The sequence below is a fragment of the Hyla sarda genome, unplaced genomic scaffold, assembly GCF_029499605.1.
Source record: "Hyla sarda isolate aHylSar1 unplaced genomic scaffold, aHylSar1.hap1 scaffold_630, whole genome shotgun sequence".
Lineage (NCBI taxonomy): Eukaryota > Metazoa > Chordata > Amphibia > Anura > Hylidae > Hyla > Hyla sarda.
The window spans coordinates 140,145-161,484 of NW_026610645.1; the positions used below are offsets into that span (position 1 = coordinate 140,145).

The window sequence follows — 21,340 nt, forward strand, 5'->3', positions numbered from 1 at the left end:
ATTGCTGCACTGATGGGGTATGCATTAGACGAAAAAAAAGAAGAAAAAGAAGAATAATACGCCCAGAAAAGAGGCGAAAAGGAGAAAAACGTAAAAAAAACGTGAAAAAAAAGTAAGAGGAAGAGAAGGGAAAAAAAGGTGGAAATGGGTTTAAAAGTGATTTCGGCGGAGAAATATATATATATATATATATATATATATATATATATATATATATATATACGCGCACACACACACATATATATAAACGTATTCTCCGTTGAGATATTGCAGCCGCTGCTGTGTCCAGGCCCAGGAGCCTTAGCACTGTGCTGTGATGTCACTCAATACCACTGACATCACTAGGTGTAAACAACATCTCTCCTTTGCTGTGTATGTGACTATGGAGCTGTTTGGTGATGTCGTCTATTATGGCCTTCATAGAAGCAACAGGAGATTGTTGCATCCATCTAGAACCCTCAGAACTACAGTGCTATGATGTCACTCACTTCCACAGGCCTTGCAGAGTGTAAACAACAACAACCCAGCTTTGTTGTGTATGTAACCATAGGGATTTGTGATGTCACCTAGAACCTTCACAGCAGCGACAGCTTTATGAGGAGCATCAGCACTGCTCTGCCTGAGCAGAACCATCACCGCCATAGGTTGTCAAATAACCCGGGTTTAACCCACACAGGTAAGTCCAATGGGGTGCAGGCATGTCCTCTATGCTTACAGCTTCCCGTGGGTGTTGGTTTGATACCGTTTGGGGACAGCCAAGGAGGCATCTGCAGGCAACAAAGGTAGGTGTGTGCTTGTGTGTGTGTTTCCTATGCAGATCCTAAGCCCAGTGTCACATGCAAGTAGGAGGAGTAAGAAGGGTTCCTGGCAAATCCGGGTTATGGATTGCATTTAAAAAGGCCCCGTGGGAGTGCAATGGGCCCCTGTCTTGCTGCTTAGCAATAATGGTATGGGTTTAGGTTCTGCTGTGTGTACTGGTGGTTGACTGCCCCCCAGCCCAGAGTGTGCATGGAAAATTGTCTGGCAGCCTCCCTGACAGCAAGCAGTGATAGTGCCCATGAAGGGCACCTTGTTGGGCCCGCCCCTTTCACGGTTATCGCTTCTCGGCCTTTTGGCTAAGATCAAGTGTAGTATCTGTTCTTATCAGTTTAATATCTGATACGTCCCCTATCTGGGGACCATATATTAAATGGATTTTTGAGAACGGGGGCCGATTTCGAAGCTTGCTTCCGTCGCTCTATGCATTGACCCGATATGGCAGTATCTTCGGGTACAGTGCACCACCCCCTTACAGGGTTAAAAAGAAAGATTCCTACTTTCATTGCTACCTGCTTGCTGGCTAGCCAGCTAGCCAGCCCTGTGGGCCTTGCTGCTGCTGCAGCCAAAAAACAAAAGGTGGTGCTGCTGCTGCTTCTGCTGCTTCTGCTGCTTCTGCTTCTGCTTGTGTCTGGCCGCTGTTGGAGCGTCCAGGCACAGGACTTCTGCTGCTGCTGACTAAATGGCCTCCTTAATTGGATCATTTGAGTAGCCAGCACACCTGTGCAGGTAGGGCATGACATGATAGGCAGCTGCCTTGATAGCGGGTGGGTGCTGAATGTTCCTAATTGACAAAATAAGATTAATGCTTATGAAGAAATATAAAATCTCATCCCTTCCCCAATATCGCGCCACACCCCTACCCCTTAATTCCCTTGTTGAACTTGATGGACATATGTCTTTTTTCGACCGTACTAACTATGTAACTATGTAACATAACATGGGGGGGGGGGGGGTCTCCTGGCTGTTCACACAGGTGTGTCATTGCTGTACATTGACCATGCATTGCTTCTGTGGTATTGCAAAGGCAAAGACAAATGCTTCCAGCCATCCATTGCACTAATGGATTGGTCATCAGCTGGCTGTCTATGTCCCGCATCAATATAGACCAAAGTACAGAGGGTTAGGCTATGCTATTGTGCACCTACCTGATGCATCAGAAGGTGTGAGGCCCTTGCTAAATTCTGTGCACAGACTTTGAGATCTATACTTTAGACTGTATCTTAACCTGCTCCAACATGGACTGACATTCTGGCCTACTTTCAGCCGATGCGACTTGTCTGTCGCTGAACAGTCGCTTTTTATGTATTCAGCACCTATGTATAATGTTGTAAAAATGCTCTAGAAGCTAAAGTCGCAGAAATGTCACACATATTTGGCCTGCAACTTTCTGTGCGACAAATTCAGACAGGAAAAATCAGTATAAATCCTTAGAAAATTATCCCCCAGTGTCTCCATCTGCTGGCGGTATTGAATAAGCATTGCTGCACTGATGGGGTATGCATTAGACGAAAAAAAAGAAGAAAAAGAAGAATAATACGCCCAGAAAAGAGGCGAAAAGGAGAAAAACGTAAAAAAAACGTGAAAAAAAAGTAAGAGGAAGAGAAGGGAAAAAAAGGTGGAAATGGGTTTAAAAGTGATTTCGGCGGAGAAATATATATATATATATATATATATATATATATATATATATATATATATACGCGCACACACACACATATATATAAACGTATTCTCCGTTGAGATATTGCAGCCGCTGCTGTGTCCAGGCCCAGGAGCCTTAGCACTGTGCTGTGATGTCACTCAATACCACTGACATCACTAGGTGTAAACAACATCTCTCCTTTGCTGTGTATGTGACTATGGAGCTGTTTGGTGATGTCGTCTATTATGGCCTTCATAGAAGCAACAGGAGATTGTTGCATCCATCTAGAACCCTCAGAACTACAGTGCTATGATGTCACTCACTTCCACAGGCCTTGCAGAGTGTAAACAACAACAACCCAGCTTTGTTGTGTATGTAACCATAGGGATTTGTGATGTCACCTAGAACCTTCACAGCAGCGACAGCTTTATGAGGAGCATCAGCACTGCTCTGCCTGAGCAGAACCATCACCGCCATAGGTTGTCAAATAACCCGGGTTTAACCCACACAGGTAAGTCCAATGGGGTGCAGGCATGTCCTCTATGCTTACAGCTTCCCGTGGGTGTTGGTTTGATACCGTTTGGGGACAGCCAAGGAGGCATCTGCAGGCAACAAAGGTAGGTGTGTGCTTGTGTGTGTGTTTCCTATGCAGATCCTAAGCCCAGTGTCACATGCAAGTAGGAGGAGTAAGAAGGGTTCCTGGCAAATCCGGGTTATGGATTGCATTTAAAAAGGCCCCGTGGGAGTGCAATGGGCCCCTGTCTTGCTGCTTAGCAATAATGGTATGGGTTTAGGTTCTGCTGTGTGTACTGGTGGTTGACTGCCCCCCAGCCCAGAGTGTGCATGGAAAATTGTCTGGCAGCCTCCCTGACAGCAAGCAGTGATAGTGCCCATGAAGGGCACCTTGTTGGGCCCGCCCCTTTCACGGTTATCGCTTCTCGGCCTTTTGGCTAAGATCAAGTGTAGTATCTGTTCTTATCAGTTTAATATCTGATACGTCCCCTATCTGGGGACCATATATTAAATGGATTTTTGAGAACGGGGGCCGATTTCGAAGCTTGCTTCCGTCGCCCTATGCATTGACCCGATATGGCAGTATCTTCGGGTACAGTGCACCACCCCCTTACAGGGTTAAAAAGAAAGATTCCTACTTTCATTGCTACCTGCTTGCTGGCTAGCCAGCTAGCCAGCCCTGTGGGCCTTGCTGCTGCTGCAGCCAAAAAACAAAAGGTGGTGCTGCTGCTGCTTCTGCTGCTTCTGCTTCTGCTTGTGTCTGGCCGCTGTTGGAGCGTCCAGGCACAGGACTTCTGCTGCTGCTGACTAAATGGCCTCCTTAATTGGATCATTTGAGTAGCCAGCACACCTGTGCAGGTAGGGCATGACATGATAGGCAGCTGCCTTGATAGCGGGTTGGTGCTGAATGTTCCTAATTGACAAAATAAGATTAATGCTTATGAAGAAATATAAAATCTCATCCCTTCCCCAATATCGCGCCACACCCCTACCCCTTAATTCCCTTGTTGAACTTGATGGACATATGTCTTTTTTCGACCGTACTAACTATGTAACTATGTAACATAACATGGGGGGGGGGGGGGTCTCCTGGCTGTTCACACAGGTGTGTCATTGCTGTACATTGACCATGCATTGCTTCTGTGGTATTGCAAAGGCAAAGACAAATGCTTCCAGCCATCCATTGCACTAATGGATTGGTCATCAGCTGGCTGTCTATGTCCCGCATCAATATAGACCAAAGTACAGAGGGTTAGGCTATGCTATTGTGCACCTACCTGATGCATCAGAAGGTGCGAGGCCCTTGCTAAATTCTGTGCACAGACTTTGAGATCTATACTTTAGACTGTATCTTAACCTGCTCCAACATGGACTGACATTCTGGCCTACTTTCAGCCGATGCGACTTGTCTGTCGCTGAACAGTCGCTTTTTATGTATTCAGCACCTATGTATAATGTTGTAAAAATGCTCTAGAAGCTAAAGTCGCAGAAATGTCACACATATTTGGCCTGCAACTTTCTGTGCGACAAATTCAGACAGGAAAAATCAGTATAAATCCTTAGAAAATTATCCCCCAGTGTCTCCATCTGCTGGCGGTATTGAATAAGCATTGCTGCACTGATGGGGTATGCATTAGACGAAAAAAAAGAAGAAAAAGAAGAATAATACGCCCAGAAAAGAGGCGAAAAGGAGAAAAACGTAAAAAAAACGTGAAAAAAAAGTAAGAGGAAGAGAAGGGAAAAAAAGGTGGAAATGGGTTTAAAAGTGATTTCGGCGGAGAAATATATATATATATATATATATATATATATATATATATATACGCGCACACACACACATATATATAAACGTATTCTCCGTTGAGATATTGCAGCCGCTGCTGTGTCCAGGCCCAGGAGCCTTAGCACTGTGCTGTGATGTCACTCAATACCACTGACATCACTAGGTGTAAACAACATCTCTCCTTTGCTGTGTATGTGACTATGGAGCTGTTTGGTGATGTCGTCTATTATGGCCTTCATAGAAGCAACAGGAGATTGTTGCATCCATCTAGAACCCTCAGAACTACAGTGCTATGATGTCACTCACTTCCACAGGCCTTGCAGAGTGTAAACAACAACAACCCAGCTTTGTTGTGTATGTAACCATAGGGATTTGTGATGTCACCTAGAACCTTCACAGCAGCGACAGCTTTATGAGGAGCATCAGCACTGCTCTGCCTGAGCAGAACCATCACCGCCATAGGTTGTCAAATAACCCGGGTTTAACCCACACAGGTAAGTCCAATGGGGTGCAGGCATGTCCTCTATGCTTACAGCTTCCCGTGGGTGTTGGTTTGATACCGTTTGGGGACAGCCAAGGAGGCATCTGCAGGCAACAAAGGTAGGTGTGTGCTTGTGTGTGTGTTTCCTATGCAGATCCTAAGCCCAGTGTCACATGCAAGTAGGAGGAGTAAGAAGGGTTCCTGGCAAATCCGGGTTATGGATTGCATTTAAAAAGGCCCCGTGGGAGTGCAATGGGCCCCTGTCTTGCTGCTTAGCAATAATGGTATGGGTTTAGGTTCTGCTGTGTGTACTGGTGGTTGACTGCCCCCCAGCCCAGAGTGTGCATGGAAAATTGTCTGGCAGCCTCCCTGACAGCAAGCAGTGATAGTGCCCATGAAGGGCACCTTGTTGGGCCCGCCCCTTTCACGGTTATCGCTTCTCGGCCTTTTGGCTAAGATCAAGTGTAGTATCTGTTCTTATCAGTTTAATATCTGATACGTCCCCTATCTGGGGACCATATATTAAATGGATTTTTGAGAACGGGGGCCGATTTCGAAGCTTGCTTCCGTCGCCCTATGCATTGACCCGATATGGCAGTATCTTCGGGTACAGTGCACCACCCCCTTACAGGGTTAAAAAGAAAGATTCCTACTTTCATTGCTACCTGCTTGCTGGCTAGCCAGCTAGCCAGCCCTGTGGGCCTTGCTGCTGCTGCAGCCAAAAAACAAAAGGTGGTGCTGCTGCTGCTTCTGCTGCTTCTGCTTCTGCTTGTGTCTGGCCGCTGTTGGAGCGTCCAGGCACAGGACTTCTGCTGCTGCTGACTAAATGGCCTCCTTAATTGGATCATTTGAGTAGCCAGCACACCTGTGCAGGTAGGGCATGACATGATAGGCAGCTGCCTTGATAGCGGGTGGGTGCTGAATGTTCCTAATTGACAAAATAAGATTAATGCTTATGAAGAAATATAAAATCTCATCCCTTCCCCAATATCGCGCCACACCCCTACCCCTTAATTCCCTGGTTGAACTTGATGGACATATGTCTTTTTTCGACCGTACTAACTATGTAACTATGTAACATAACATGGGGGGGGGGGGTCTCCTGGCTGTTCACACAGGTGTGTCATTGCTGTACATTGACCATGCATTGCTTCTGTGGTATTGCAAAGGCAAAGACAAATGCTTCCAGCCATCCATTGCACTAATGGATTGGTCATCAGCTGGCTGTCTATGTCCCGCATCAATATAGACCAAAGTACAGAGGGTTAGGCTATGCTATTGTGCACCTACCTGATGCATCAGAAGGTGCGAGGCCCTTGCTAAATTCTGTGCACAGACTTTGAGATCTATACTTTAGACTGTATCTAAACCTGCTCCAACATGGACTGACATTCTGGCCTACTTTCAGCCGATGCGACTTGTCTGTCGCTGAACAGTCGCTTTTTATGTATTCAGCACCTATGTATAATGTTGTAAAAATGCTCTAGAAGCTAAAGTCGCAGAAATGTCACACATATTTGGCCTGCAACTTTCTGTGCGACAAATTCAGACAGGAAAAATCAGTATAAATCCTTAGAAAATTATCCCCCAGTGTCTCCATCTGCTGGCGGTATTGAATAAGCATTGCTGCACTGATGGGGTATGCATTAGACGAAAAAAAAGAAGAAAAAGAAGAATAATACGCCCAGAAAAGAGGCGAAAAGGAGAAAAACGTAAAAAAACGTGAAAAAAAAGTAAGAGGAAGAGAAGGGAAAAAAAGGTGGAAATGGGTTTAAAAGTGATTTCGGCGGAAAAAAAAAAAAAAAAATATATATATATATATATATATATATACGCGCACACACACACATATATATAAACGTATTCTCCGTTGAGATATTGCAGCCGCTGCTGTGTCCAGGCCCAGGAGCCTTAGCACTGTGCTGTGATGTCACTCAATACCACTGACATCACTAGGTGTAAACAACATCTCTCCTTTGCTGTGTATGTGACTATGGAGCTGTTTGGTGATGTCGTCTATTATGGCCTTCATAGAAGCAACAGGAGATTGTTGCATCCATCTAGAACCCTCAGAACTACAGTGCTATGATGTCACTCACTTCCACAGGCCTTGCAGAGTGTAAACAACAACAACCCAGCTTTGTTGTGTATGTAACCATAGGGATTTGTGATGTCACCTAGAACCTTCACAGCAGCGACAGCTTTATGAGGAGCATCAGCACTGCTCTGCCTGAGCAGAACCATCACCGCCATAGGTTGTCAAATAACCCGGGTTTAACCCACACAGGTAAGTCCAATGGGGTGCAGGCATGTCCTCTATGCTTACAGCTTCCCGTGGGTGTTGGTTTGATACCGTTTGGGGACAGCCAAGGAGGCATCTGCAGGCAACAAAGGTAGGTGTGTGCTTGTGTGTGTGTTTCCTATGCAGATCCTAAGCCCAGTGTCACATGCAAGTAGGAGGAGTAAGAAGGGTTCCTGGCAAATCCGGGTTATGGATTGCATTTAAAAAGGCCCCGTGGGAGTGCAATGGGCCCCTGTCTTGCTGCTTAGCAATAATGGTATGGGTTTAGGTTCTGCTGTGTGTACTGGTGGTTGACTGCCCCCCAGCCCAGAGTGTGCATGGAAAATTGTCTGGCAGCCTCCCTGACAGCAAGCAGTGATAGTGCCCATGAAGGGCACCTTGTTGGGCCCGCCCCTTTCACGGTTATCGCTTCTCGGCCTTTTGGCTAAGATCAAGTGTAGTATCTGTTCTTATCAGTTTAATATCTGATACGTCCCCTATCTGGGGACCATATATTAAATGGATTTTTGAGAACGGGGGCCGATTTCGAAGCTTGCTTCCGTCGCCCTATGCCTTGACCCGATATGGCAGTATCTTCGGGTACAGTGCACCACCCCCTTACAGGGTTAAAAAGAAAGATTCCTACTTTCATTGCTACCTGCTTGCTGGCTAGCCAGCTAGCCAGCCCTGTGGGCCTTGCTGCTGCTGCAGCCAAAAAACAAAAGGTGGTGCTGCTGCTGCTTCTGCTGCTTCTGCTTCTGCTTGTGTCTGGCCGCTGTTGGAGCGTCCAGGCACAGGACTTCTGCTGCTGCTGACTAAATGGCCTCCTTAATTGGATCATTTGAGTAGCCAGCACACCTGTGCAGGTAGGGCATGACATGATAGGCAGCTGCCTTGATAGCGGGTGGGTGCTGAATGTTCCTAATTGACAAAATAAGATTAATGCTTATGAAGAAATATAAAATCTCATCCCTTCCCCAATATCGCGCCACACCCCTACCCCTTAATTCCCTGGTTGAACTTGATGGACATATGTCTTTTTTCGACCGTACTAACTATGTAACTATGTAACATAACATGGGGGGGGGGGTCTCCTGGCTGTTCACACAGGTGTGTCATTGCTGTACATTGACCATGCATTGCTTCTGTGGTATTGCAAAGGCAAAGACAAATGCTTCCAGCCATCCATTGCACTAATGGATTGGTCATCAGCTGGCTGTCTATGTCCCGCATCAATATAGACCAAAGTACAGAGGGTTAGGCTATGCTATTGTGCACCTACCTGATGCATCAGAAGGTGCGAGGCCCTTGCTAAATTCTGTGCACAGACTTTGAGATCTATACTTTAGACTGTATCTAAACCTGCTCCAACATGGACTGACATTCTGGCCTACTTTCAGCCGATGCGACTTGTCTGTCGCTGAACAGTCGCTTTTTATGTATTCAGCACCTATGTATAATGTTGTAAAAATGCTCTAGAAGCTAAAGTCGCAGAAATGTCACACATATTTGGCCTGCAACTTTCTGTGCGACAAATTCAGACAGGAAAAATCAGTATAAATCCTTAGAAAATTATCCCCCAGTGTCTCCATCTGCTGGCGGTATTGAATAAGCATTGCTGCACTGATGGGGTATGCATTAGACGAAAAAAAAGAAGAAAAAGAAGAATAATACGCCCAGAAAAGAGGCGAAAAGGAGAAAAACGTAAAAAAACGTGAAAAAAAAGTAAGAGGAAGAGAAGGGAAAAAAAGGTGGAAATGGGTTTAAAAGTGATTTCGGCGGAAAAAAAAAAAAAAATATATATATATATATATATATATATATATATATATATATATATATATACGCGCACACACACACATATATATAAACGTATTCTCCGTTGAGATATTGCAGCCGCTGCTGTGTCCAGGCCCAGGAGCCTTAGCACTGTGCTGTGATGTCACTCAATACCACTGACATCACTAGGTGTAAACAACATCTCTCCTTTGCTGTGTATGTGACTATGGAGCTGTTTGGTGATGTCGTCTATTATGGCCTTCATAGAAGCAACAGGAGATTGTTGCATCCATCTAGAACCCTCAGAACTACAGTGCTATGATGTCACTCACTTCCACAGGCCTTGCAGAGTGTAAACAACAACAACCCAGCTTTGTTGTGTATGTAACCATAGGGATTTGTGATGTCACCTAGAACCTTCACAGCAGCGACAGCTTTATGAGGAGCATCAGCACTGCTCTGCCTGAGCAGAACCATCACCGCCATAGGTTGTCAAATAACCCGGGTTTAACCCACACAGGTAAGTCCAATGGGGTGCAGGCATGTCCTCTATGCTTACAGCTTCCCGTGGGTGTTGGTTTGATACCGTTTGGGGACAGCCAAGGAGGCATCTGCAGGCAACAAAGGTAGGTGTGTGCTTGTGTGTGTGTTTCCTATGCAGATCCTAAGCCCAGTGTCACATGCAAGTAGGAGGAGTAAGAAGGGTTCCTGGCAAATCCGGGTTATGGATTGCATTTAAAAAGGCCCCGTGGGAGTGCAATGGGCCCCTGTCTTGCTGCTTAGCAATAATGGTATGGGTTTAGGTTCTGCTGTGTGTACTGGTGGTTGACTGCCCCCCAGCCCAGAGTGTGCATGGAAAATTGTCTGGCAGCCTCCCTGACAGCAAGCAGTGATAGTGCCCATGAAGGGCACCTTGTTGGGCCCGCCCCTTTCATGGTTATCGCTTCTCGGCCTTTTGGCTAAGATCAAGTGTAGTATCTGTTCTTATCAGTTTAATATCTGATACGTCCCCTATCTGGGGACCATATATTAAATGGATTTTTGAGAACGGGGGCCGATTTCGAAGCTTGCTTCCGTCGCCCTATGCATTGACCCGATATGGCAGTATCTTCGGGTACAGTGCACCACCCCCTTACAGGGTTAAAAAGAAAGATTCCTACTTTCATTGCTACCTGCTTGCTGGCTAGCCAGCTAGCCAGCCCTGTGGGCCTTGCTGCTGCTGCAGCCAAAAAACAAAAGGTGGTGCTGCTGCTGCTTCTGCTGCTTCTGCTTCTGCTTGTGTCTGGCCGCTGTTGGAGCGTCCAGGCACAGGACTTCTGCTGCTGCTGACTAAATGGCCTCCTTAATTGGATCATTTGAGTAGCCAGCACACCTGTGCAGGTAGGGCATGACATGATAGGCAGCTGCCTTGATAGCGGGTGGGTGCTGAATGTTCCTAATTGACAAAATAAGATTAATGCTTATGAAGAAATATAAAATCTCATCCCTTCCCCAATATCGCGCCACACCCCTACCCCTTAATTCCCTGGTTGAACTTGATGGACATATGTCTTTTTTCGACCGTACTAACTATGTAACTATGTAACATAACATGGGGGGGGGGGGGGTCTCCTGGCTGTTCACACAGGTGTGTCATTGCTGTACATTGACCATGCATTGCTTCTGTGGTATTGCAAAGGCAAAGACAAATGCTTCTAGCCATCCATTGCACCAATGGATTGGTCATCAGCTGGCTGTCTATGTCCCGCATCAATATAGACCAAAGTACAGAGGGTTAGGCTATGCTATTGTGCACCTACCTGATGCATCAGAAGGTGCGAGGCCCTTGCTAAATTCTGTGCACAGACTTTGAGATCTATACTTTAGACTGTATCTAAACCTGCTCCAACATGGACTGACATTCTGGCCTACTTTCAGCCGATGCGACTTGTCTGTCGCTGAACAGTCGCTTTTTATGTATTCAGCACCTATGTATAATGTTGTAAAAATGCTCTAGAAGCTAAAGTCGCAGAAATGTCACACATATTTGGCCTGCAACTTTCTGTGCGACAAATTCAGACAGGAAAAATCAGTATAAATCCTTAGAAAATTATCCCCCAGTGTCTCCATCTGCTGGCGGTATTGAATAAGCATTGCTGCACTGATGGGGTATGCATTAGACGAAAAAAAAGAAGAAAAAGAAGAATAATACGCCCAGAAAAGAGGCGAAAAGGAGAAAAACGTAAAAAAACGTGAAAAAAAAGTAAGAGGAAGAGAAGGGAAAAAAAGGTGGAAATGGGTTTAAAAGTGATTTCGGCGGAGAAATATATATATATATATATATATATATATATATATATACGCGCACACACACACATATATATAAACGTATTCTCCGTTGAGATATTGCAGCCGCTGCTGTGTCCAGGCCCAGGAGCCTTAGCACTGTGCTGTGATGTCACTCAATACCACTGACATCACTAGGTGTAAACAACATCTCTCCTTTGCTGTGTATGTGACTATGGAGCTGTTTGGTGATGTCGTCTATTATGGCCTTCATAGAAGCAACAGGAGATTGTTGCATCCATCTAGAACCCTCAGAACTACAGTGCTATGATGTCACTCACTTCCACAGGCCTTGCAGAGTGTAAACAACAACAACCCAGCTTTGTTGTGTATGTAACCATAGGGATTTGTGATGTCACCTAGAACCTTCACAGCAGCGACAGCTTTATGAGGAGCATCAGCACTGCTCTGCCTGAGCAGAACCATCACCGCCATAGGTTGTCAAATAACCCGGGTTTAACCCACACAGGTAAGTCCAATGGGGTGCAGGCATGTCCTCTATGCTTACAGCTTCCCGTGGGTGTTGGTTTGATACCGTTTGGGGACAGCCAAGGAGGCATCTGCAGGCAACAAAGGTAGGTGTGTGCTTGTGTGTGTGTTTCCTATGCAGATCCTAAGCCCAGTGTCACATGCAAGTAGGAGGAGTAAGAAGGGTTCCTGGCAAATCCGGGTTATGGATTGCATTTAAAAAGGCCCCGTGGGAGTGCAATGGGCCCCTGTCTTGCTGCTTAGCAATAATGGTATGGGTTTAGGTTCTGCTGTGTGTACTGGTGGTTGACTGCCCCCCAGCCCAGAGTGTGCATGGAAAATTGTCTGGCAGCCTCCCTGACAGCAAGCAGTGATAGTGCCCATGAAGGGCACCTTGTTGGGCCCGCCCCTTTCACGGTTATCGCTTCTCGGCCTTTTGGCTAAGATCAAGTGTAGTATCTGTTCTTATCAGTTTAATATATGATACGTCCCCTATCTGGGGACCATATATTAAATGGATTTTTGAGAACGGGGGCCGATTTCGAAGCTTGCTTCCGTCGCCCTATGCATTGACCCGATATGGCAGTATCTTCGGGTACAGTGCACCACCCCCTTACAGGGTTAAAAAGAAAGATTCCTACTTTCATTGCTACCTGCTTGCTGGCTAGCCAGCTAGCCAGCCCTGTGGGCCTTGCTGCTGCTGCAGCCAAAAAACAAAAGGTGGTGCTGCTGCTGCTTCTGCTGCTTCTGCTTCTGCTTGTGTCTGGCCGCTGTTGGAGCGTCCAGGCACAGGACTTCTGCTGCTGCTGACTAAATGGCCTCCTTAATTGGATCATTTGAGTAGCCAGCACACCTGTGCAGGTAGGGCATGACATGATAGGCAGCTGCCTTGATAGCGGGTGGGTGCTGAATGTTCCTAATTGACAAAATAAGATTAATGCTTATGAAGAAATATAAAATCTCATCCCTTCCCCAATATCGCGCCACACCCCTACCCCTTAATTCCCTGGTTGAACTTGATGGACATATGTCTTTTTTCGACCGTACTAACTATGTAACTATGTAACATAACATGGGGGGGGGGGGGGTCTCCTGGCTGTTCACACAGGTGTGTCATTGCTGTACATTGACCATGCATTGCTTCTGTGGTATTGCAAAGGCAAAGACAAATGCTTCTAGCCATCCATTGCACCAATGGATTGGTCATCAGCTGGCTGTCTATGTCCCGCATCAATATAGACCAAAGTACAGAGGGTTAGGCTATGCTATTGTGCACCTACCTGATGCATCAGAAGGTGCGAGGCCCTTGCTAAATTCTGTGCACAGACTTTGAGATCTATACTTTAGACTGTATCTAAACCTGCTCCAACATGGACTGACATTCTGGCCTACTTTCAGCCGATGCGACTTGTCTGTCGCTGAACAGTCGCTTTTTATGTATTCAGCACCTATGTATAATGTTGTAAAAATGCTCTAGAAGCTAAAGTCGCAGAAATGTCACACATATTTGGCCTGCAACTTTCTGTGCGACAAATTCAGACAGGAAAAATCAGTATAAATCCTTAGAAAATTATCCCCCAGTGTCTCCATCTGCTGGCGGTATTGAATAAGCATTGCTGCACTGATGGGGTATGCATTAGACGAAAAAAAAGAAGAAAAAGAAGAATAATACGCCCAGAAAAGAGGCGAAAAGGAGAAAAACGTAAAAAAACGTGAAAAAAAAGTAAGAGGAAGAGAAGGGAAAAAAAGGTGGAAATGGGTTTAAAAGTGATTTCGGCGGAGAAATATATATATATATATATATATATATATATATATATATATATATATACGCGCACACACACACATATATATAAACGTATTCTCCGTTGAGATATTGCAGCCGCTGCTGTGTCCAGGCCCAGGAGCCTTAGCACTGTGCTGTGATGTCACTCAATACCACTGACATCACTAGGTGTAAACAACATCTCTCCTTTGCTGTGTATGTGACTATGGAGCTGTTTGGTGATGTCGTCTATTATGGCCTTCATAGAAGCAACAGGAGATTGTTGCATCCATCTAGAACCCTCAGAACTACAGTGCTATGATGTCACTCACTTCCACAGGCCTTGCAGAGTGTAAACAACAACAACCCAGCTTTGTTGTGTATGTAACCATAGGGATTTGTGATGTCACCTAGAACCTTCACAGCAGCGACAGCTTTATGAGGAGCATCAGCACTGCTCTGCCTGAGCAGAACCATCACCGCCATAGGTTGTCAAATAACCCGGGTTTAACCCACACAGGTAAGTCCAATGGGGTGCAGGCATGTCCTCTATGCTTACAGCTTCCCGTGGGTGTTGGTTTGATACCGTTTGGGGACAGCCAAGGAGGCATCTGCAAGCAACAAAGGTAGGTGTGTGCTTGTGTGTGTGTTTCCTATGCAGATCCTAAGCCCAGTGTCACATGCAAGTAGGAGGAGTAAGAAGGGTTCCTGGCAAATCCGGGTTATGGATTGCATTTTAAAAGGCCCCGTGGGAGTGCAATGGGCCCCTGTCTTGCTGCTTAGCAATAATGGTATGGGTTTAGGTTCTGCTGTGTGTACTGGTGGTTGACTGCCCCCCAGCCCAGAGTGTGCATGGAAAATTGTCTGGCAGCCTCCCTGACAGCAAGCAGTGATAGTGCCCATGAAGGGCACCTTGTTGGGCCCGCCCCTTTCACGGTTATCGCTTCTCGGCCTTTTGGCTAAGATCAAGTGTAGTATCTGTTCTTATCAGTTTAATATCTGATACGTCCCCTATCTGGGGACCATATATTAAATGGATTTTTGAGAACGGGGGCCGATTTCGAAGCTTGCTTCCGTCGCCCTATGCATTGACCCGATATGGCAGTATCTTCGGGTACAGTGCACCACCCCCTTACAGGGTTAAAAAGAAAGATTCCTACTTTCATTGCTACCTGCTTGCTGGCTAGCCAGCTAGCCAGCCCTGTGGGCCTTGCTGCTGCTGCAGCCAAAAAACAAAAGGTGGTGCTGCTGCTGCTTCTGCTGCTTCTGCTTCTGCTTGTGTCTGGCCGCTGTTGGAGCGTCCAGGCACAGGACTTCTGCTGCTGCTGACTAAATGGCCTCCTTAATTGGATCATTTGAGTAGCCAGCACACCTGTGCAGGTAGGGCATGACATGATAGGCAGCTGCCTTGATAGCGGGTGGGTGCTGAATGTTCCTAATTGACAAAATAAGATTAATGCTTATGAAGAAATATAAAATCTCATCCCTTCCCCAATATCGCGCCACACCCCTACCCCTTAATTCCCTGGTTGAACTTGATGGACATATGTCTTTTTTCGACCGTACTAACTATGTAACTATGTAACATAACATGGGGGGGGGTCTCCTGGCTGTTCACACAGGTGTGTCATTGCTGTACATTGACCATGCATTGCTTCTGTGGTATTGCAAAGGCAAAGACAAATGCTTCCAGCCATCCATTGCACTAATGGATTGGTCATCAGCTGGCTGTCTATGTCCCGCATCAATATAGACCAAAGTACAGAGGGTTAGGCTATGCTATTGTGCACCTACCTGATGCATCAGAAGGTGCGAGGCCCTTGCTAAATTCTGTGCACAGACTTTGAGATCTATACTTTAGACTGTATCTAAACCTGCTCCAACATGGACTGACATTCTGGCCTACTTTCAGCCGATGCGACTTGTCTGTCGCTGAACAGTCGCTTTTTATGTATTCAGCACCTATGTATAATGTTGTAAAAATGCTCTAGAAGCTAAAGTCGCAGAAATGTCACACATATTTGGCCTGCAACTTTCTGTGCGACAAATTCAGACAGGAAAAATCAGTATAAATCCTTAGAAAATTATCCCCCAGTGTCTCCATCTGCTGGCGGTATTGAATAAGCATTGCTGCACTGATGGGGTATGCATTAGACGAAAAAAAAGAAGAAAAAGAAGAATAATACGCCCAGAAAAGAGGCGAAAAGGAGAAAAACGTAAAAAAACGTGAAAAAAAAGTAAGAGGAAGAGAAGGGAAAAAAAGGTGGAAATGGGTTTAAAAGTGATTTCGGCGGAGAAATATATATATATATATATATATATATATATATATATATATATATATATATATACGCGCACACACACACATATATATAAACGTATTCTCCGTTGAGATATTGCAGCCGCTGCTGTGTCCAGGCCCAGGAGCCTTAGCACTGTGCTGTGATGTCACTCAATACCACTGACATCACTAGGTGTAAACAACATCTCTCCTTTGCTGTGTATGTGACTATGGAGCTGTTTGGTGATGTCGTCTATTATGGCCTTCATAGAAGCAACAGGAGATTGTTGCATCCATCTAGAACCCTCAGAACTACAGTGCTATGATGTCACTCACTTCCACAGGCCTTGCAGAGTGTAAACAACAACAACCCAGCTTTGTTGTGTATGTAACCATAGGGATTTGTGATGTCACCTAGAACCTTCACAGCAGCGACAGCTTTATGAGGAGCATCAGCACTGCTCTGCCTGAGCAGAACCATCACCGCCATAGGTTGTCAAATAACCCGGGTTTAACCCACACAGGTAAGTCCAATGGGGTGCAGGCATGTCCTCTATGCTTACAGCTTCCCGTGGGTGTTGGTTTGATACCGTTTGGGGACAGCCAAGGAGGCATCTGCAGGCAACAAAGGTAGGTGTGTGCTTGTGTGTGTGTTTCCTATGCAGATCCTAAGCCCAGTGTCACATGCAAGTAGGAGGAGTAAGAAGGGTTCCTGGCAAATCCGGGTTATGGATTGCATTTAAAAAGGCCCCGTGGGAGTGCAATGGGCCCCTGTCTTGCTGCTTAGCAATAATGGTATGGGTTTAGGTTCTGCTGTGTGTACTGGTGGTTGACTGCCCCCCAGCCCAGAGTGTGCATGGAAAATTGTCTGGCAGCCTCCCTGACAGCAAGCAGTGATAGTGCCCATGAAGGGCACCTTGTTGGGCCCGCCCCTTTCACGGTTATCGCTTCTCGGCCTTTTGGCTAAGATCAAGTGTAGTATCTGTTCTTATCAGTTTAATATCTGATACGTCCCCTATCTGGGGACCATATATTAAATGGATTTTTGAGAACGGGGGCCGATTTCGAAGCTTGCTTCCGTCGCCCTATGCATTGACCCGATATGGCAGTATCTTCGGGTACAGTGCACCACCCCCTTACAGGGTTAAAAAGAAAGATTCCTACTTTCATTGCTACCTGCTTGCTGGCTAGCCAGCTAGCCAGCCCTGTGGGCCTTGCTGCTGCTGCAGCCAAAAAACAAAAGGTGGTGCTGCTGCTGCTTCTGCTGCTTCTGCTTCTGCTTGTGTCTGGCCGCTGTTGGAGCGTCCAGGCACAGGACTTCTGCTGCTGCTGACTAAATGGCCTCCTTAATTGGATCATTTGAGTAGCCAGCACACCTGTGCAGGTAGGGCATGACATGATAGGCAGCTGCCTTGATAGCGGGTGGGTGCTGAATGTTCCTAATTGACAAAATAAGATTAATGCTTATGAAGAAATATAAAATCTCATCCCTTCCCCAATATCGCGCCACACCCCTACCCCTTAATTCCCTGGTTGAACTTGATGGACATATGTCTTTTTTCGACCGTACTAACTATGTAACTATGTAACATAACATGGGGGGGGGGGTCTCCTGGCTGTTCACACAGGTGTGTCATTGCTGTACATTGACCATGCATTGCTTCTGTGGTATTGCAAAGGCAAAGACAAATGCTTCCAGCCATCCATTGCACTAATGGATTGGTCATCAGCTGGCTGTCTATGTCCCGCATCAATATAGACCAAAGTACAGAGGGTTAGGCTATGCTATTGTGCACCTACCTGATGCATCAGAAGGTGCGAGGCCCTTGCTAAATTCTGTGCACAGACTTTGAGATCTATACTTTAGACTGTATCTAAACCTGCTCCAACATGGACTGACATTCTGGCCTACTTTCAGCCGATGCGACTTGTCTGTCGCTGAACAGTCGCTTTTTATGTATTCAGCACCTATGTATAATGTTGTAAAAATGCTCTAGAAGCTAAAGTCGCAGAAATGTCACACATATTTGGCCTGCAACTTTCTGTGCGACAAATTCAGACAGGAAAAATCAGTATAAATCCTTAGAAAATTATCCCCCAGTGTCTCCATCTGCTGGCGGTATTGAATAAGCATTGCTGCACTGATGGGGTATGCATTAGACGAAAAAAAAGAAGAAAAAGAAGAATAATACGCCCAGAAAAGAGGCGAAAAGGAGAAAAACGTAAAAAAACGTGAAAAAAAAGTAAGAGGAAGAGAAGGGAAAAAAAGGTGGAAATGGGTTTAAAAGTGATTTCGGCGGAGAAATATATATATATATATATATATATATATATATATATATATATACGCGCACACACACACATATATATAAACGTATTCTCCGTTGAGATATTGCAGCCGCTGCTGTGTCCAGGCCCAGGAGCCTTAGCACTGTGCTGTGATGTCACTCAATACCACTGACATCACTAGGTGTAAACAACATCTCTCCTTTGCTGTGTATGTGACTATGGAGCTGTTTGGTGATGTCGTCTATTATGGCCTTCATAGAAGCAACAGGAGATTGTTGCATCCATCTAGAACCCTCAGAACTACAGTGCTATGATGTCACTCACTTCCACAGGCCTTGCAGAGTGTAAACAACAACAACCCAGCTTTGTTGTGTATGTAACCATAGGGATTTGTGATGTCACCTAGAACCTTCACAGCAGCGACAGCTTTATGAGGAGCATCAGCACTGCTCTGCCTGAGCAGAACCATCACCGCCATAGGTTGTCAAATAACCCGGGTTTAACCCACACAGGTAAGTCCAATGGGGTGCAGGCATGTCCTCTATGCTTACAGCTTCCCGTGGGTGTTGGTTTGATACCGTTTGGGGACAGCCAAGGAGGCATCTGCAGGCAACAAAGGTAGGTGTGTGCTTGTGTGTGTGTTTCCTATGCAGATCCTAAGCCCAGTGTCACATGCAAGTAGGAGGAGTAAGAAGGGTTCCTGGCAAATCCGGGTTATGGATTGCATTTAAAAAGGCCCCGTGGGAGTGCAATGGGCCCCTGTCTTGCTGCTTAGCAATAATGGTATGGGTTTAGGTTCTGCTGTGTGTACTGGTGGTTGACTGCCCCCCAGCCCAGAGTGTGCATGGAAAATTGTCTGGCAGCCTCCCTGACAGCAAGCAGTGATAGTGCCCATGAAGGGCACCTTGTTGGGCCCGCCCCTTTCATGGTTATCGCTTCTCGGCCTTTTGGCTAAGATCAAGTGTAGTATCTGTTCTTATCAGTTTAATATCTGATACGTCCCCTATCTGGGGACCATATATTAAATGGATTTTTGAGAACGGGGGCCGATTTCGAAGCTTGCTTCCGTCGCCCTATGCATTGACCCGATATGGCAGTATCTTCGGGTACAGTGCACCACCCCCTTACAGGGTTAAAAAGAAAGATTCCTACTTTCATTGCTACCTGCTTGCTGGCTAGCCAGCTAGCCAGCCCTGTGGGCCTTGCTGCTGCTGCAGCCAAAAAACAAAAGGTGGTGCTGCTGCTGCTTCTGCTGCTTCTGCTTCTGCTTGTGTCTGGCCGCTGTTGGAGCGTCCAGGCACAGGACTTCTGCTGCTGCTGACTAAATGGCCTCCTTAATTGGATCATTTGAGTAGCCAGCACACCTGTGCAGGTAGGGCATGACATGATAGGCAGCTGCCTTGATAGCGGGTGGGTGCTGAATGTTCCTAATTGACAAAATAAGATTAATGCTTATGAAGAAATATAAAATCTCATCCCTTCCCCAATATCGCGCCACACCCCTACCCCTTAATTCCCTGGTTGAACTTGATGGACATATGTCTTTTTTCGACCGTACTAACTATGTAACTATGTAACATAACATGGGGGGGGGGGGGGGTCTCCTGGCTGTTCACACAGGTGTGTCATTGCTGTACATTGACCATGCATTGCTTCTGTGGTATTGCAAAGGCAAAGACAAATGCTTCCAGCCATCCATTGCACTAATGGATTGGTCATCAGCTGGCTGTCTATGTCCCGCATCAATATAGACCAAAGTACAGAGGGTTAGGCTATGCTATTGTGCACCTACCTGATGCATCAGAAGGTGCGAGGCCCTTGCTAAATTCTGTGCACAGACTTTGAGATCTATACTTTAGACTGTATCTAAACCTGCTCCAACATGGACTGACATTCTGGCCTACTTTCAGCCGATGCGACTTGTCTGTCGCTGAACAGTCGCTTTTTATGTATTCAGCACCTATGTATAATGTTGTAAAAATGCTCTAGAAGCTAAAGTCGCAGAAATGTCACACATATTTGGCCTGCAACTTTCTGTGCGACAAATTCAGACAGGAAAAATCAGTATAAATCCTTAGAAAATTATCCCCCAGTGTCTCCATCTGCTGGCGGTATTGAATAAGCATTGCTGCACTGATGGGGTATGCATTAGACGAAAAAAAAGAAGAAAAAGAAGAATAATACGCCCAGAAAAGAGGCGAAAAGGAGAAAAACGTAAAAAAACGTGAAAAAAAAGTAAGAGGAAGAGAAGGGAAAAAAAGGTGGAAATGGGTTTAAAAGTGATTTCGGCGGAGAATATATATATATATATATATATATATATATATATATATATATATATACGCGCACACACACACATATATATAAACGTATTCTCCGTTGAGATATTGCAGCCGCTGCTGTGTCCAGGCCCAGGAGCCTTAGCACTGTGCTGTGATGTCACTCAATACCACTGACATCACTAGGTGTAAACAACATCTCTCCTTTGCTGTGTATGTGACTATGGAGCTGTTTGGTGATGTCGTCTATTATGGCCTTCATAGAAGCAACAGGAGATTGTTGCATCCATCTAGAACCCTCAGAACTACAGTGCTATGATGTCACTCACTTCCACAGGCCTTGCAGAGTGTAAACAACAACAACCCAGCTTTGTTGTGTATGTAACCATAGGGATTTGTGATGTCACCTAGAACCTTCACAGCAGCGACAGCTTTATGAGGAGCATCAGCACTGCTCTGCCTGAGCAGAACCATCACCGCCATAGGTTGTCAAATAACCCGGGTTTAACCCACACAGGTAAGTCCAATGGGGTGCAGGCATGTCCTCTATGCTTACAGCTTCCCGTGGGTGTTGGTTTGATACCGTTTGGGGACAGCCAAGGAGGCATCTGCAGGCAACAAAGGTAGGTGTGTGC

The 21,340-nt window shown here is 45.8% G+C and overlaps 9 non-coding genes across 9 annotated transcripts; all 9 read left to right on the plus strand.

Annotated features, from left to right (window-relative positions):
- Positions 1-1,095: 1,095 nt before the first annotated feature.
- On the plus strand, positions 1,096-1,286 carry LOC130341870 (U2 spliceosomal RNA). Its single transcript, XR_008881630.1, has one exon. It is a non-coding gene; the product is annotated as a U2 spliceosomal RNA (small nuclear RNA).
- A 2,105-nt stretch (positions 1,287-3,391) lies between these two features.
- Positions 3,392-3,582, plus strand: LOC130341919 (U2 spliceosomal RNA). Its single transcript, XR_008881671.1, has one exon. It is a non-coding gene; the product is annotated as a U2 spliceosomal RNA (small nuclear RNA).
- Positions 3,583-5,670: 2,088 nt separating this feature from the next.
- Positions 5,671-5,861, plus strand: LOC130341920 (U2 spliceosomal RNA). Its single transcript, XR_008881672.1, has one exon. It is a non-coding gene; the product is annotated as a U2 spliceosomal RNA (small nuclear RNA).
- A 2,083-nt stretch (positions 5,862-7,944) lies between these two features.
- On the plus strand, positions 7,945-8,135 carry LOC130341872 (U2 spliceosomal RNA). The gene has a single exon (XR_008881632.1). It is a non-coding gene; the product is annotated as a U2 spliceosomal RNA (small nuclear RNA).
- A 2,102-nt stretch (positions 8,136-10,237) lies between these two features.
- LOC130341921 (U2 spliceosomal RNA) lies at positions 10,238-10,428 on the plus strand. Its single transcript, XR_008881673.1, has one exon. It is a non-coding gene; the product is annotated as a U2 spliceosomal RNA (small nuclear RNA).
- Positions 10,429-12,511: 2,083 nt separating this feature from the next.
- Positions 12,512-12,702, plus strand: LOC130341879 (U2 spliceosomal RNA). The gene has a single exon (XR_008881638.1). It is a non-coding gene; the product is annotated as a U2 spliceosomal RNA (small nuclear RNA).
- A 2,093-nt stretch (positions 12,703-14,795) lies between these two features.
- Positions 14,796-14,986, plus strand: LOC130341923 (U2 spliceosomal RNA). Its single transcript, XR_008881674.1, has one exon. It is a non-coding gene; the product is annotated as a U2 spliceosomal RNA (small nuclear RNA).
- A 2,094-nt stretch (positions 14,987-17,080) lies between these two features.
- On the plus strand, positions 17,081-17,271 carry LOC130341924 (U2 spliceosomal RNA). The gene has a single exon (XR_008881675.1). It is a non-coding gene; the product is annotated as a U2 spliceosomal RNA (small nuclear RNA).
- Positions 17,272-19,357: 2,086 nt separating this feature from the next.
- Positions 19,358-19,548, plus strand: LOC130341926 (U2 spliceosomal RNA). Its single transcript, XR_008881677.1, has one exon. It is a non-coding gene; the product is annotated as a U2 spliceosomal RNA (small nuclear RNA).
- Positions 19,549-21,340: the final 1,792 nt, after the last annotated feature.